The sequence below is a fragment of the Gastrolobium bilobum genome, unplaced genomic scaffold (assembly GCF_033153095.1).
Source record: "Gastrolobium bilobum isolate Gb01-03AN ecotype WA unplaced genomic scaffold, APGP_CSIRO_Gbil_v1 utg2831, whole genome shotgun sequence".
NCBI classification, from domain to species: Eukaryota; Viridiplantae; Streptophyta; class Magnoliopsida; order Fabales; family Fabaceae; genus Gastrolobium; species Gastrolobium bilobum.
The window spans coordinates 620,200-636,533 of record NW_026899212.1 but is presented as its reverse complement, the minus strand read 5'-3'; the positions used below and the strand labels follow the sequence as shown (position 1 = coordinate 636,533).

The 16,334-nt window shown below is 34.9% G+C and overlaps 1 long non-coding RNA gene across 1 annotated transcript; it reads right to left on the bottom strand.

The window, feature by feature from the left end:
- Positions 1 to 12,371: 12,371 nt before the first annotated feature.
- LOC133288332 (uncharacterized) lies at positions 12,372 to 13,954 on the bottom strand. Its single transcript, XR_009748352.1, has 4 exons — positions 13,654 to 13,954; positions 13,280 to 13,355; positions 13,100 to 13,178; positions 12,372 to 12,668 (listed from the first exon to the last, which is right to left on the bottom strand). It is a non-coding gene; the product is annotated as an uncharacterized LOC133288332 (long non-coding RNA).
- Between the last annotated feature and the right edge of the window lie 2,380 nt (positions 13,955 to 16,334).

Below are 16,334 nucleotides of genomic sequence, written 5' to 3'. Positions count from 1 at the left end.
TCTCGTAAATTTCCTCGTGTTTTCTGTCACAAAATTAGTTGTTCATTTTATATTTCCATATATACAATCAAAGGTTACCTGACTATATACTGGTGAAAATGGGCTGAGCTGAATCGAGCTTTGTTTCGAAAAGTCCAAGCCTATGTCAGAAATTTTTAATTTGGCTTGGCTCAAGCATAGTACGAGTCTAACTGTTAGTCTGTCTTGGCCCATTTATAAAAAAATAAATGTCCTGCCTTGGCCCATTAGCCTGTTAATTTTAACTTACAAGCAGAACCCTGAATCAACCTCACAAAATACTCAAATTCTGTTGCTAAAACAAAAATTACAATTTCAACGTCCAAACAAGACCATGAATCACAACAAAACTCATCACAATATGCATTTAAGTCACTCTCAAAAGCAAAATGCTCAAACTAAATAACATATATTTCATCAGATCTATCAAACAAATCTATACTATGTAAATTAAAATAACTACGTGAATCTAACAAACACATTATGATGCTTGTAATAGCCAAAAATTTCTCTTCGTCTTCTTTCCCCTACAAATACAATTCCAAGATTACATAAGTTGACAAATAATTTCTAAACGTAGAAAATAAAAAACAAGAATAACTAATAGAAATAAAAAATATTTTAATAGATTCATGTAGGCAATTCCACATGCTGAGATGTTGTTCCTCCTACATAAAAATAAAGTCAAATTTTATTAAAATTTAATCGAATATAATCAAATTATAAAATGATTTCAATTGATTAAATTTATAATTTTTGTTTTTTCTTCAAGTCATACCTATTACGTAGCCAATCTCTGCCGTATATTAAAGCTTGAATGGTATCTTCAACCAAGCTAAAATGATAGGCATCAATAACTCATCATCCAATACTAAATATTGATTCTGATGGTACTGTAGAGATTGGTACAAATCTTATGTCACTCTCAAAGATAACATTGGTGAGGGAAAGAACCTAACTCCTTCCACCACCTACTTAGTTCTCATGCACCAACTGAACTATCACTATTTAGTACTACTATGAATAATATTATTTTATTTTATTTAAAATAAATAATATGATATAGGTCGGCCTATAAGCTTATAGGCCCGGTATGTAAAAAAAAGCCTATCATCTATTTTCTAAATAGGCTTATTTAAAAGTCTGAACCTGTTCTATTTGATTATATATAATAGGTCAAACCCAGCCTGATATAGGCTAGGCCGTAGGCCCTTGTAGGCCGGTCCGACCCACTTTCACCCCTACTGATTACTGATTTCTATTTCAACCAATATTATGAAACTCGGCCCGCCGTGGCTGGGTCAACCCGGCAAATCGGTCATCGGGCTGGTTTGAGTCAAGTATCGGACCAATCATGCATTGGACTCAGTCAAACTCAGCCAGAACCAGACCCAGTCGGGTCATGCATTTTTATAAATAAATAAAAATCAAAAATATTTCATCTTGTCAGAAAAAATAAATATAAAACTCATTTTACAATTTTTGTAATTCTATTTGCTAGTAGTATACTCTTCTACAATAACCTCAAATGTCAGCTTTCAATTCTAAAGCAATTTGCAGAACAATAAATTAATAGAATGTGGCATATGTCATTTCAATGTAGAGGAATTTAGAAAATATGAGTTCACAATAACATCTGGTCTTTTGAATGTCATTGAGAGGTATGCTTATGAGGATTCTGAGTTGCAATTTAAATTGACATAGTAATAGCGTGTATTTTCATTTATTTGTGCTTTATGAACTTGTAAAAGTGTGATTGAGTAATTTTTGAGTTTATTTTGTGAACATTGTTTAACTCATTTTAGATATGAAGAATATAATTACATTTATATGTTTATATTTATATATTTTTATAAGGGCATGACCATCTTACATTGGTGTAAGATAAATAAATCCTACACCAAATCTTAACAGTTGATTTTCATATATCTAACGGTTAAGATTTATTGGGTCCCATTAATTAATTAATTATTAATTCCTATAAATTATATCATGTGTGCTAGTGTTGATGTTTGTGCATTTAGTATTACAGGTGATGATCCGAGCACCGTAAGACAAGCTAGGAGCTCGGAGGATGCCAAATAGTGGGAGGAAGCTATAAAAGAAGAGATGAAATCTCTGATGAAAAATCAAACTTGGAGTTTGGTGAATCTACCTGCATACCGAAAAGCAATTGGTTGCAAGTGGGTGTTCAAGAAGAAGGTTGGTGCCAATGGGGAGATTGAGCGCTACAAGGCTCGATTGGTTGCAAAGGGATATTCATAGACAGAAGGGGTTGATTATGGTGAGGTATTTTCATCTGTTGCAAAGTTAAATTCCATAAGACTGGTTTTGTCTGTAGCAGCTGCATATGACCTAGAGGTTGAGCAACTGGATGTGAAGACGGCTTTCCTTCATGGTGATTTGGAGGAAGTTATTTTCATGAAGCAACCAAAGGGGTTCATTGCAAGAGGCAAAAAGGAGCTAGTCTGCAAGCTGAATAAATCTTTGTATGGCCTGAAGCAGTCCCCAAGGATGTGGTACATGAAGTTTGACACTTATGCAGTGAAGCTTGGCTTTGACCGCCGTGATGTTGATCACTGTGTTTATGTGAAAATGTTAGAAGGTGACTTTGTTATTCTAACTTTGTATGTTGCCGAGATGTTACTCGTTGGAAACAGTTTGAAGATGATCAGCACAGTTAAAGGACTGCTAGCAAAGCAGTTTGAAATGAAAGATCTAGGCACTGCAAATGTGATCTTGGGTATGCAGATTAAGAGGGAGCGTGACAAAGAAAGATTATGGTTAAGTCAGCGGAAGTATATAGAGGATGTTCTGAAGAAATTCAAGATGACTGACTGCAAGCCTGTGTTGACTCCCATGTCTACTGGTTCTAAGTTATCGGCTGACCAGTTTCCCAAGACTGAAGAAGAAAAAAAGGAGATGACGTCAATTCCTTATGCTAGTGCAGTTGGGAGTCTGATGTATGCCATGATTTGTACTCGACCTGATATTGCTCAAGCAGTGGGAGTATTGAGCAGGTATATGTCCAAGCCAGGAAAGGAGCATTGGACGACTGTGAAGCGTGTGTTCCGCTATCTTCGTGGTACATCTGACCTTGGGTTATGCTATGAAGGCGTGAAGGGCTCAAGGGGACAGACATTATTAGAACTGAGATGCTTTGATTGGGGAGGTGACATTGATAGTAGAAGGTCTACAAGTGGATATGTTGTTTCATCATTCGGCGGAGCTATCAGTTGGATGAGTAAGAGGCAGAGCACTGTTGTTTTATCTACTACAGAGGCTGAGTACATGTCCTTGACACATGCTGTTAAGGAAGCTATTTGGTTACGGAGGTTGTGCAAAGAGCTTGGCTTTGCACAAGGAGAGATTATCGTTGGGTGTGACAGTCAGAGCGCCATTTTCTTGGCTAAGAACTCAGGTTTCCATGCGAGGACCAAGCATATCGGCATACATTACCACTTCATCAGAGAGAAGATTGAAGACAAGGTTGTATTGCTGGAGAAGGTTGACACAAAGGTCAACAATGCTGATTTTCTGACCAAGGCAGTGACTTCAAAAAAGTTTGAATGGTGTACAGTTGCATTGGGATTGAAGAAACATGCGAAGCATTCACCAAGTGAGAGAATGTTGGGTATGGCTCATACTTCGCATGCTGATGAGGACCCTAGTTATCGGAGTCAGCAGAAAGGCAACTGGGGTTGAGCCCTAGTTATTGTTGGCCTCTGTTTTATTGTAATTTTCTTAGCAGTTTAGGCCAATGAATAGCTGCTGTTAGGGTTTTCTAATCCTTTTTATATTTTTCTTGTAAACCGAGTGACTTGTAACAAGTGGTGGTGAGGTGAATATAGTACAGACAAGCTGGACGTAGCTTATATTGGGTGAACCAAGTAAATCGTTGTGTCTATTCTCTCTCTTTTTTCTTTTCTTTCGTTTTCAATTTGTGTGATTGTCGATTTCCCTTTTAAAAAAAGAAGAAGAAAAGAAACGTAACATTAACCATGAGTTAGAACTTAGAAGCCAGAGAAAAGATAACCATGACTGTTAACAGCTCGGTTAGGCTAAAGTGGCCGAATATTATATCTGACTCATAAAGGCAAGACGGGTTTGCATTGATAAATGACAGCTATGGTGATTGTGAATAAACCTAGGCAGTCTGGAGTTGCTAACAATGCATGAATACCCCTTAAATTTCTTATATGTAGTGTAGTCCATCAACAGTCAAACAAACCCCTCTGTGCATATTGCATACCAGCTTATACAACGAGAACAATCCCTAGAAATAGAGAGGCATGCATCTTCGCTCTATGTTTTGGCCAGATCTCTGAGGTCCCTACTTGTCAATACTTTCCTGCTTCCCTTCCTTTCATTTTTTTCTGCCCTGTGTCTACTTACCTCAATCATGTATTGTACTTTGCATGCGCACGTTCTCCTGTGCGGAATTTGGTATCTAGTTACTTTGTTTTCTTTTTTGAATATCAGCTAATTGTAAATTATAAAAGAAATATAATCTCTTTTAAATTTCTTTTTAAAATCTTTTTTTCCCTTTTATTTTAAGAAAATAGACGTTCACAGTTTAGATTTTTTTTATCATTTTTAAATATTTGAGATAAGATTAGGTGTTCACCGTCTGACATGTCTTATTTTCTGAATTAAAATGTTGTAACCCCCGTAACCACGAGCAAGGGATGTCTCATATTTTTTTCACAATTTTTTTATATATTCCTTCTATTGTTTAAGTTTTTTTTCTATGTTTCAGGTGTAATTACAAATTCATAGGGACAACAAGATATGCTAAATAATTAAACTAGTATAAAAGCATCTTCATTATGATATAGTTTAAGGAAACATTGTAAACTTAACACCGAGCACAAATTTTACAAAGGAAATAAAGGCATTTCCAATGATCTATCTTAATAAAAAAAAGAACTGAGAAGCCACTTTTCTTATTTGTATATTTTTGATAACAAAAGCAACCTCGTGACCTCTAGCAAAATCTCTGGGTGAAGTAACTTGTCGAAGCATGGACATCAAGGACCTGCAGAATTTGTATAGAATTTGCAAAAGTAAATAACCAGTTACGTGTTTTCTAGTTTGAAAATAATTCAGATGTTACTATCAAAAGCGCAATGCTAACATCGATTTCAGGAATTAGCGCATGAGAACAGAAATGTTATTCGTGCCTTCATTTATGATCATTTAAGTCATTACACTATAATTTGATGACACAAAAATATGGAGTCTTAGCATGCTAATTAAGAGAGTATGAAAGATACGTACAAAACAATGCACACACATACAATGGAATATATATACAGGGCAAATTATATTTACAAATTTTTTTATTTACAAACTCTTACAAACTACACTAAGTAGGACCGGTCCTACATTAATCACACAGTGTACGATCGGTCCTACTTAGTGTAATTGTAAAAAAAGTTTGTAAACTGATCATGTCCCTATATATATATATATATATATATATAGAGAGAGAGAGAGAGAGAGAGAGAGGTACGTAGACAGACGATATACTTCTAAGCTAAAGAGAGTAAAAGGCACTCGCTTTCTGGATTAGTAGATATAGTATATTTGATTTGAATAAATATAAATAAATATATAGAAAAATTTGACTCAATTTAAAGCTTAAAAAAAATAGCTTCGATCTTTACTTACCAAAGTTGCAATCTCTAAGATTTCAATAAACGGAATTCATCTTTTGAATCACCATGGTATACAGTCGATGAAGAAATCTAAAAAAAGCATGCCTGCATCTCCTGTTGAATAATATGAGACCAAAAGCTCCCCAAAATCCCGATGCAAATCCGATTCCCAAGCCCATATAGAACCATGAATATACTTCAGATATATCATCATCATCATCATGACTTTCCCCCATCGGATTTCTATTATGCGGTTTTTCATCTTGTGGGCAGATCTGGGTAAGCGGAGGTCCACAAAGTTCATGATTACCCATATAACTAAGATTTGTGAAACCTTGAAGTTGGGTCCCCAATGGAATTTTGCCCATAAAATTGTTGAAGGACAAGTTCAAGTAACCAAGAAAAGACAAACCAGACATGGATTGTGGAATTTGTCCTGAGAGATGATTGCTTGAGAGATCAATGGACTCCAACTGTTTCAAGCTTCCAATTTCATCTGGTATCGTCCCTACTAATCGATTATGGGACAAATTCATCGATTGCAGTCTAGTCAGCATGAAAATCTCTAAAGGCACTATTCCAGACAAATTGTTGCTTGAGAGATCAATATCATACATATAATTCTGATATTCTAATTCATTGCCTTTTATAGGCATTGAAAAAAGGAAAGTAATTATTTTTGGGTCACCAGTAGGTACTTGAACAACAATGCAAAACTCGCCACTTGAAGCATGATCAGAAAGCATGGTTGTGATGTTGTGGAGGCAGTTGGGTATTGGTCCTGATAATGCATTGTTTGCAAAATCCATGACCATTAGTGAATTAAGTTGGCATATTTGTGTGGGGATATTGCCACTGAATTGGTTCGAGCTCAGTTGAAGAGCTTTTGCGCTCCCTATCCAACTTGGTATAGCTCCAGAGAAGTTATTTTCAGCTAGATTAAGGATCCAAAGGTTCTGGCAATCTTTTAGTGACAAAGGTACTTCTCCGAAGAACTTGTTGCCGTTTAAATGCAATGAAACGAGATTAGACAAGGATCCCATGGAGTGAGGAATATTTCCAGTTAGGTTATTCTTCCCCAAACCAACATGACACAACCATTTCCAGTCATTCCAACAATCTGTGAGTTCTCCAGATAAAAGATTATCAGTCAGGGCTAGCACCATTAAATTGCTTTATGCTCTCATCTTGTGACACAGAAGAGGAGAAATGGACCCAGACAGAGCGTTGTTATTTAAATTCAAAACAACCACTTTAGGTGATAATCGAGGCAAGCCACCTCTCAAATTATTGGAATTCATCCAAACAAATGTCGAGTTTAGCAATACATTTGACATGTCCCCGTTGATTGTGTTATTGTATAAAGACAAAAATTCAAGTTGAGTAGCAAAGTTCCAAAACTTGTCAAGAGGTTCAAATGAAGCACGTGAGTTTTTAATGTGTAGAATTTTGAGAGAACTCTGTGTAAATAGCCATGAAGGAAGTATGTCACGCACATATCCCAACTCAATTAAATGAAGTTGAAACGGAGGGAGCCATTCAGGATCAAAACCAAAGATCAAGGCTGGCGAGCTCAAATAAAGTTGCTTTAGATTTGAAAGAGATAGTAAATTTCTTTCAGACACAATTCCTGTCAAGAAATTATCACCAACTCGAAGGGACACCAACTTGGAGAGTCTCCCGAGACTTTCTGGAAGATTTCCAATCAAGTGATTTGAATCGAGTTTCAATGCAATCAAGGAAGATAGATTTCCCAAATTTGGGGGAATTGAACCAGAAAATGCATTATTAGAAAGATCAAGTGTTTGTAGTTGTTCAAGTTGCCCAATCCAATCTGGAATGGGTCCATCCAGATTATTATTAGACAAAATCAAAGATTTGATGCTTTCACGGTTTGACAATATTCTAGATATTTGGCCATGTATATGATTTTGGCCAAGGTCAATATGAGATATGTCACAACTAAAATTGAATAACCAACTAGGCAGATCAGATATAAAATGATTGTCACTAAGATCTAAAACTTGAAGTGAAGTAAAATTAGCATCCTGAAGATTTGGATAGATATCTTCAAGTTGACAGCTATGCAAGTGTAACTCTAAAAGTGAAGGGAGCATGGCCACTGACTGAAGCCAATCAATTTCCTTGTGAAGATCAACACCACTGAGATTAAGATATTGCAAGGAGGAAAGACGGAAAATCCAATGGAGATTAGGAATGAGAATATCAGAATTATATGATAAATCAAGATAATGGAGGTTGGAGGAGTTTCCACACTGATGGATAGTTGTACCTCTTGACAACTCATCACATTTCTGGCTACCCATTGAGTTATATTGGATAGCCTTGAAGTCATTGTTGCTCAAATTCAAGAACCTTAAATATTCAAGTTCCAATAAGGATAGAATATTTAATTCACCTGTTAAGCAGTGTGATTTGTCGTCCTCCTCTCCAAGAACAAAGACTACAGATTGATTTGTATGACAAGGGAGATTGAGTTCTGTAACTCTGCCTGTGATATTGTCACACTGAACTCCTGTCCAGTGACAACAATCTTGTTCAGTGAACCAAGAGGAAAGCATGCTTGAAGGATCTATGACTCCTTGTTTGAAGTGTAGGAGTGTGTTCATGTCTTTCTCGTTGCAGTGAACTTTCGAACTGCACATAACTGAGTCGAACATGATTATACATACCAAGCAAAGCAAAGCAAATCTAATATTGGAGGGAGAGGTATCCATAATCATGCAAGAAGATGGATTGAGGATGTGAAGGCATTACCATCCCCCGGAAGTATTTATAATATATGATTGAAGTAAGCCTGCCATAAATGTGGACATCTTGGAAAATTCAACGCTACTCAAGAAGTATGTAATGGGAGCAACGTTACATCACAATCCTTTAACTGAATAAATTGTCCACATATATGTTTATATAAAGTAGAGGAGGCAGGTTATATTTACAAATTTTTTTGTTTATAAACTCTTACAAACTACACTATGTAGGACCGGTCCTACATTAATCACACAGTGTACGACCGGTCCTACATTATTGTAATTGCAAAAAAAGTTTGTAAACGGATCCTGTCCCAAAGTAGAGAACAAAGTTTTTTTTATTTTTTTTTTAAAAAATGGGATATAAAAAGGTTTTTTTTTTTCGGTAAACAAAAGTTTAGCTTCTATTGGTTAAGATGGTTAAACTTCTTCCTTAATTTTGTAATACAAGATTAATTTGGCAGTGTGTGTGTAAAGAAATTTTACGCCCATCAGAATTAAATATTTTTAAAATATTAATATTTTTTTTGTATAAATTAAAAAAATATATATATTAATTCCTGAATGTAAAGTTATTTTAAACTAGATCCACTAGGATTAGCCTAATGGTGTGAGGTGTGTGTTAGGTGTATGCAGTGTAGTGGTGTATGTTCAATTCTCATGTAATGCAAAAAAAAAGTTATTTTAAACTATAACATATGGAAAAAAAAATTCAAAACTAGTGCAAGTTGTGGTCTTCTGTATTTTTTTTTTTTTTTTTTTGATAACATTCTGTATTTTCTTTTATCTTCTTGATTACCTTGAACTTGAACTTTCTGGATTTATTTATTTATTTTTCAAGAACGATATTATTTTTCTCCGCCTTTCTAGCTATCTATCACAGTTATTCCCATAATATTGTAACTTAAATACGTCCTGATTAGATTATATTCATAATGGTAGATTCACTGTTTCAGCATTTGTGCTATGTATTTTTTTTATTTTTTTTTATTTTTACTCTGAAAATAAAATTAAGTAACTTTTGCGGACTCGTCAGTTAAGTATTTCATTGCCCTCAAATGAATATAACCTCCGAAAAACTGGCCGTGATTAATACTTGGGTTTGATTTTATTTTATTTTTTTTAAACAGAAACAAACAAACAAACAAAAAATGAAAGAAGAGTTTTTATTTTTATTTTTTTTATTTTTTTTTACAAAAGAAGAGTTCTTCAAGTTGCATATGTCGTTTTTTTTTTTTTTTTTTTTGATAACAATGTCGTTTTCCTGTACAGCAACACCACTCAAGGAAAAATAAAACTAAAAGGATGGATTCACTGGTTAGGATTATTAGGCTTGATTTTTATTGGTGGACTTTATATTGGGACAACTTTTTCATTTCTTGTATTAAGAAAATAAAATAAAAAAAGTGTTATCTTCCAAACCAATAAGTGTTCTAAAATGTGCGGGCGCGATATCTAATTAAATTAAATTGAATAATTGGAGTTGATTGTGCTTCTCATTGACGCATGAATTTGGATTCTTTGTGAGAAAGTGATCATCTATTCCTTTATTTGATCACAATCACTTATTGACGATAAAATAAAAGAAAAAAAAAATATTTAAATGAGTAATCAAATAACATGATCGTATTACCACTTTTTCACGTGAAATAATGTGAATCCAAACTAGATATATCACAAAAAACAAATATACTTTTATCTTTACAAGTGACTTTCATTTTTAATTTGAATTTTATAAAAGAAAGTATATAAATTGATCCATATATGTTTTTAGTTTAATCATTATCATTATTTTTAATTATAATATTGTATGTTAAATTTATAACACAATAAAGTTTAAAGATAAAACTAAAGATAATATATTTAGTTTCTACTTTCTACAGGGGGTACTTATTTTTAAATTTGATAACTATATTTTATTTTAATTAAAGTTAATTTAATCATGTTATGAAAATAATTAAAATAAGAGTAAACAATTTTTTTGGTCCCTGGCAATATCTACGAAATCTTTTTTAGTCCCTGACAATAAAAAAAGGACCAAATTGGTCTCTAACAATATGAAAAAAGGGCCACGTTAGTGTCGGAGGAGTTGACATAAGGACTAATGTGGCCCTTTTTCATAATTTTAGAGACCAATTTGGTCCTTTTTTATTATCAGAAACTAAAAAGGATTTCGTAAATATTGCAGCGACAAAAAAGGATGTTTACTCTTAAAATAAAAATAAGTAAGTTTCTTTTTGTTTTGGGTACGTTAATAAAAAATAAAAATCAGAGTGCTGTTTTCTCCTTAGACCCCTCGCTGATGTGGTGATTTCCATGTGTATCCAGCAATTTCAAAGTCGTCTGTAGAAGATAAAGCAGATTGATTACAAGGGTTGAAAAATTGGAGAAAACTTTGGTAATAGAAAGCTCTTATTTTCTTGGGACCCTTCTTCTTTGATGAGGCAATTATGATGTGTATCTTTTAATTGAGAAGAATTTTGGTGATTCACCGTTAATTCAGGAGTCTAAATCATTCAGAATGAGATAATTATTGAAGAAAAAAAAGATTATACAAATATCACTCACTGAATAAAAGAATGAGATAGGATCTTGAGCACCAAAACATTTTCCCATTTAATTTCAAAGTCGTCTGTACAAGTCAAAGCTAATTGCCAACAAGCGGTGTGAAAAGTGGAACTTGGAGAAACCTTTGATATGACAGAGAGCTCATTTTTCCATGTTAGCACTCTCTTGATGAAAGTGACACTTTTATAAGCATTGTATGACCGAAAAAATAGTTTATTAATTGTAGAAACTGTTACTTGAACGCGAATGCCCATATCATGAGTTAAAAGCATAATACATAAAGCTTTTGGCTGTTATGTAAGCAATTGGGTATCGATTACGTGACTGAAAGGATGAACATTTTTTTCAATAATAATATATAATGCTCGTTTACTATATAAAATGAGAAAAATTTACTTATATCCCGCACAACACGCAGGTTTGCATGTGGTTTGATTTTATATACGCGTTGGTATTGACAATCAAAACTTGCACCCTTATCACATTCACATATGTAACACCCTGTTCTAGAACCGGTTTGTTAATATCGAATTATGATATTAAGCGCAGTTACAATCACATGGGTTCAATTAAAATCCGGTTAAATTTTTCATTTTAAAACATGCCGAATTGATAATGCCCAATTGCGTGATCATAACCATATTACCTTGCGAAATCAAATAAACCAAACTTAACATCATGTTCTTATTCCATTTTTAAACCATTAATCTACTTCTTATTTATTTCACAACTTCTACTATATTGTAGATCTCTTCGTTAGCTACGCGTGGGTTCAAACCGCGCTCAAATCGGAGCACTGTAGCCCAAGTTATGGGTTTTCTACGAAACGCGTGCGCGAATCCTGCTGATCCCGGCGCGACTGGCGCCAGCTGTGGCGCGGAGGGCGCCAACGAAACATAAGCTCCCGGCGCAATTTGCGCCAACACCGGCGCGATGTGCGCCACGAAACAGAAGCTTTCGAGCACAATGGCGCGATGTACGCCATGGTTGGCGCCAAGTGCGCCAGAGTTCTGAAGGTTTCACCAAGTCTTAGTATTTTACCTCTAACTAGAGTTGTACTTGTCCAAATTACACAATATTGGTCTCTATGGAAAGTTAAGAAAATATCTACAACTTCCATACATACACCACAGTCCAAATCTATCATATAAATTCCTCTCCATAAGTGGTTCTTAGTTCTTGCATAATACAAATACATCTAAAGGGACATGCATGCCCTTTTCCTCATGGCTTGTACCAAAATTTGGGCAGCATAACCTTTGTTTCCTCAACCATTCCCAAATTAGAACTAGGTACCTAATATAATTTCTCAACCCAACCAATTCAATAACTCAATACATAAAAGCATGCATATATTGAATTTCAAGTAGGCATCATTTACAGTACATATTCATTACAAATCATGGAACTTAGCTTACAAACATTATGATCATTCCCTTGGCTACCATCAACAAAAGAGATGACCAAAGGCATGAGCATAGGCTAAGTCCATTCCAATATACCAATCATAAATCTATCTTTGCCTATCATTACAATTGTATACATGTGAGCTACAAAACAACATGTATAATCTCAAAAAAATGCAACACTTCATGCATATGCTAATCCAGATATGGTCACTTGCCACCAAAGGCTCCTACAGCATCCTTACCTGAAAGGGGGTCCCCACAACACGGGGTGAGATATACGAATATATCCAGTAAACCAGGGATCCTTGGAGCATCTCTCCACCCCACAGTTCCATATCAGTGTAATAGCAATGACAATAATAATGCAGTAAATACATATCTATGCAAAGTGTAATAACATCTCCAGGAGAAATCCCTCGAGCTCTCAAGTTGTCCTAAGGAAACTCAGATGCAAATAGTCCTACTGGCCAGCTACTACCAAGTATGATTTACGCATCGTCATGCAACATACCAACATAGGGAAACATCATCCTATGCCACACCAAATCCATACACATACGTATAACAAAGCATTACACTATTTTATTGCATTTATATACACAATCACAACCTCTACCCTTTCAGGGCTTGGTGGAACAGTCAAGGGAATTACACCGAAGGTTCGAAGGCTTACCTCAATGCTTCAGTCAACCTTTGTTCTTCACCAACAGTTTCAGCAGTCAATTACAATAATCATTCTTCTCAAACAAAACCTACACAAGGTTTAATGCAATTAACACATATTGCATCCAATAACATCTCATAGCTATCAACCAAACTATACAATTCATACCAAACATAAGCATGAACTTACCTATCCAATGGAGCTAATCAAGCTCCATAGCTTGCTCCAATGGTTGGTCTCTCAAGGTTGGTCCAATTGCCTCAATCTTAGACAACACCAAGGCATAATCAACAACCAACCAAAACAAACCATTTATTAACAATGCAAGAAATCCCTAAGTGTCATATTCTTGCCATTTTCCCAATATACTCATTTAGCTATCTAAGCTCATTTTCACCGATTAAATGTCGTTCCTAGCATTTTTCACAACATGCTCTAAGCTCCATTCTTCCTAGAACATAGCTAATTTAACAACATTTCATCACAAACCCCAATTTACTATTCATTGAACCTTAACTCATGCAATTTTCCATGAAAATAAGGTTCAAGGGGTAGAATCTTACCACCAATGGTTGCACAACCAAGGATTGATGGCTCCTCAAGCTTCAATGGAGGTTGAAGCTCTCAAACACCTCAATTTCTCCAAAGGGCCGAATTTTTGAGAGGCAATATCTCACTCCACAATGCTCCCCACTCAAAACTAAGCTTAGATTATGAAAGAGGGAAAGATTTAGAGTGGTTTAGGCTTTTGAATCACTCCAATCGGTGGAGGATTGCTCTTCCTCCCTTCCTTCTTCTCCTTCCCTCTTCTCTCTCTTTTCCTTTCTTCCCTTCCTTCTCTCTGGCTGTCGACGGGAATGGGTGGAAAATGGGTTCTCTTTTTGGTGTCTTAGTCACCTAACATAGGTTAAGTGACTTTAAGCGGGTATTGGTTCGTCTATCTATTCAACTCCATTAATTACCAAACTTTACCCAAAATTCTGGAATATTATTCTAGGAATATTTATATTTATATTTTTATATTTTGGGCACTTTCGCCAGTACCCATTTATACCCTTTAATTTTCACTGAGTACACTTTTTAACTTCAAAGTGACTCAGATTCATTTAATTAAGCCTTATACTTAATTTTACTCACTAAAACATACTTAATTATTTAATTGCATGTAATTTGCTAATTAATTGAGTTAGGGCTATTATAACAATGTCCCTCTGGCTTCTATTCCAGGATTACTTCAATCAAGCGTATTTATTTCAATTTTTACTTGAGCTAAATTCTAAAGTTATATTTACGTCTCATTGAACTTTCTATGTGAATAAAGATTACGTTTGTTACCCAAGTGTGGTGGCTCGGTTGGTAGCATGAGACTGAGTGATGGGAGAGGACCTCGGTTCGAATCCCACCAACACCATCTCGAGAGGAGTACAAGTATCGTAATCTTTGGACTCGCACCCGAACTCTGGATTAGTCCCATAGGCGGCTCACAGAGTCGAATCTATGGAAATAGTTCTGATTCACCTCAAAAAAGTAATTAAGATCAATTTTCAAAACAAAAAAAAAAAAAAAAAAAAAAAAAAAAAAGATTACGTGTGTTCCCCTCCATCTTAGGCATAGCGTGAGTTATACTTTCTTTAGGTTTTTGTTTGGATTATATTTGAAAATGATATCTAGACGTCATTTATTGACCGTTCTTCTTACGCAAAAATCATACCTATGTTCAGGTGCTTCCCTTTTGATTTATATTATATATACACTTTGATATTGACATTCAATACTTACACCCACATCAGATTTATATATGTTTGTTTTCCTCAATCAACATAGTTGGGGTATTTATTTCAATTTTGACGTGAACTAAATTCGAAAGTTTACGTTTAATTACACTTTCTACTAGCGTAAAGATCACGCATATTACCCTCCATCACAAGGATAAGGCCAATCAGCTTGAGTTTAACTTTCTTCATTTTTGTTAGAATTAATTTCGAAGATGACAGCTAGACTTTGTTTATTCATCTTTCTACTAGCGCAAATATCCCATGTATGAATGTACCCAAAAAAATGGAGAGTAATCTGATTACGGCCCAATGGTTCCGAACCAAGAATGAGTCCAAGATTCAGTTGGCAAAAAAAGCATGACTTGAACTTTTCTTTGATTTGTGACTTTTCCTGTGCTGTTTAACACCGAACTCATCCACTTGGGAGCAATCTTATTCACTCAACCACGACACGACGATAGGACGGTTGATGGATCTACAATTCATTGTTTTAAGTTTTGGAGTATGTATTAGTGATTTTTTTATTATTATTATTTTACTATTATTATTATTATTATTATTTATTTATTTTGCTGGGGACCTTGAAACTGCTTTTGCAAAGCACCAATGTTATGGCAAATATTAGCAACAAAACGAGTAAGTAAACAGAGAGGAAGGAAACCATATCACCACAGAAAGTCGGGTCTTAAGCAATAGGCAGATTTAATTGGAAAGAATAACCCACCAGAGTTTAGGTTGATAAATTGGATTTATGCTCAAGTATAACAACAGAAAAAGAAAGGCGGATATTTCTTTAGAATTTTATAATTCTCAATTCATAAAATGAGGCAATTTTGATGGTAATTGCAAAATGGTCAGTACATGAGAAAGGTATTTGACTTGGAAAGTAGAACTTGGAGAAACCTTTGGTAACAGCATTTTTTTACTTGGTACCCAACTCTCGATTAAAGTGACAGAGCGGCGGCCATTTGATACCGAGAACAAACCAGTTACCTATTTCGTTAATGAACCCACGTTATGGTGTGGGACATATGAAAATCCATCATTCTACTAGCAATTTCCACACAGCAATGCGATTGCATCCTCAGGTTGGCAATTAATTAGGATATAATGCCTCAATATCTCACAACATACCAACAGAAATTTGGAAGAGGCTATGCAGTATTATATATAGCTACTGCATCAAAGGCCAAAATGTGTATGTGCAAAGCTTCTTGTAATGACATTCCTAAAAAGTAAAGTTTACTAGAAAGAAGACTAATTCCACGAATAAGTTTCCATACATCTACGCTACTGAAATGAAGAAATGACTTTTACAGGGTTGTTCTGCTGTTTTAGCATTGACAATCAGAATGAGTATACACAGATGGATCCAATCATTAAATAATCAGTTTAGTAGATAATATTTGCAGAAATTGAAAGCAAACAATCAAGTAGAAAAGAAACCCAGACCCAATCAATCTTCCCCC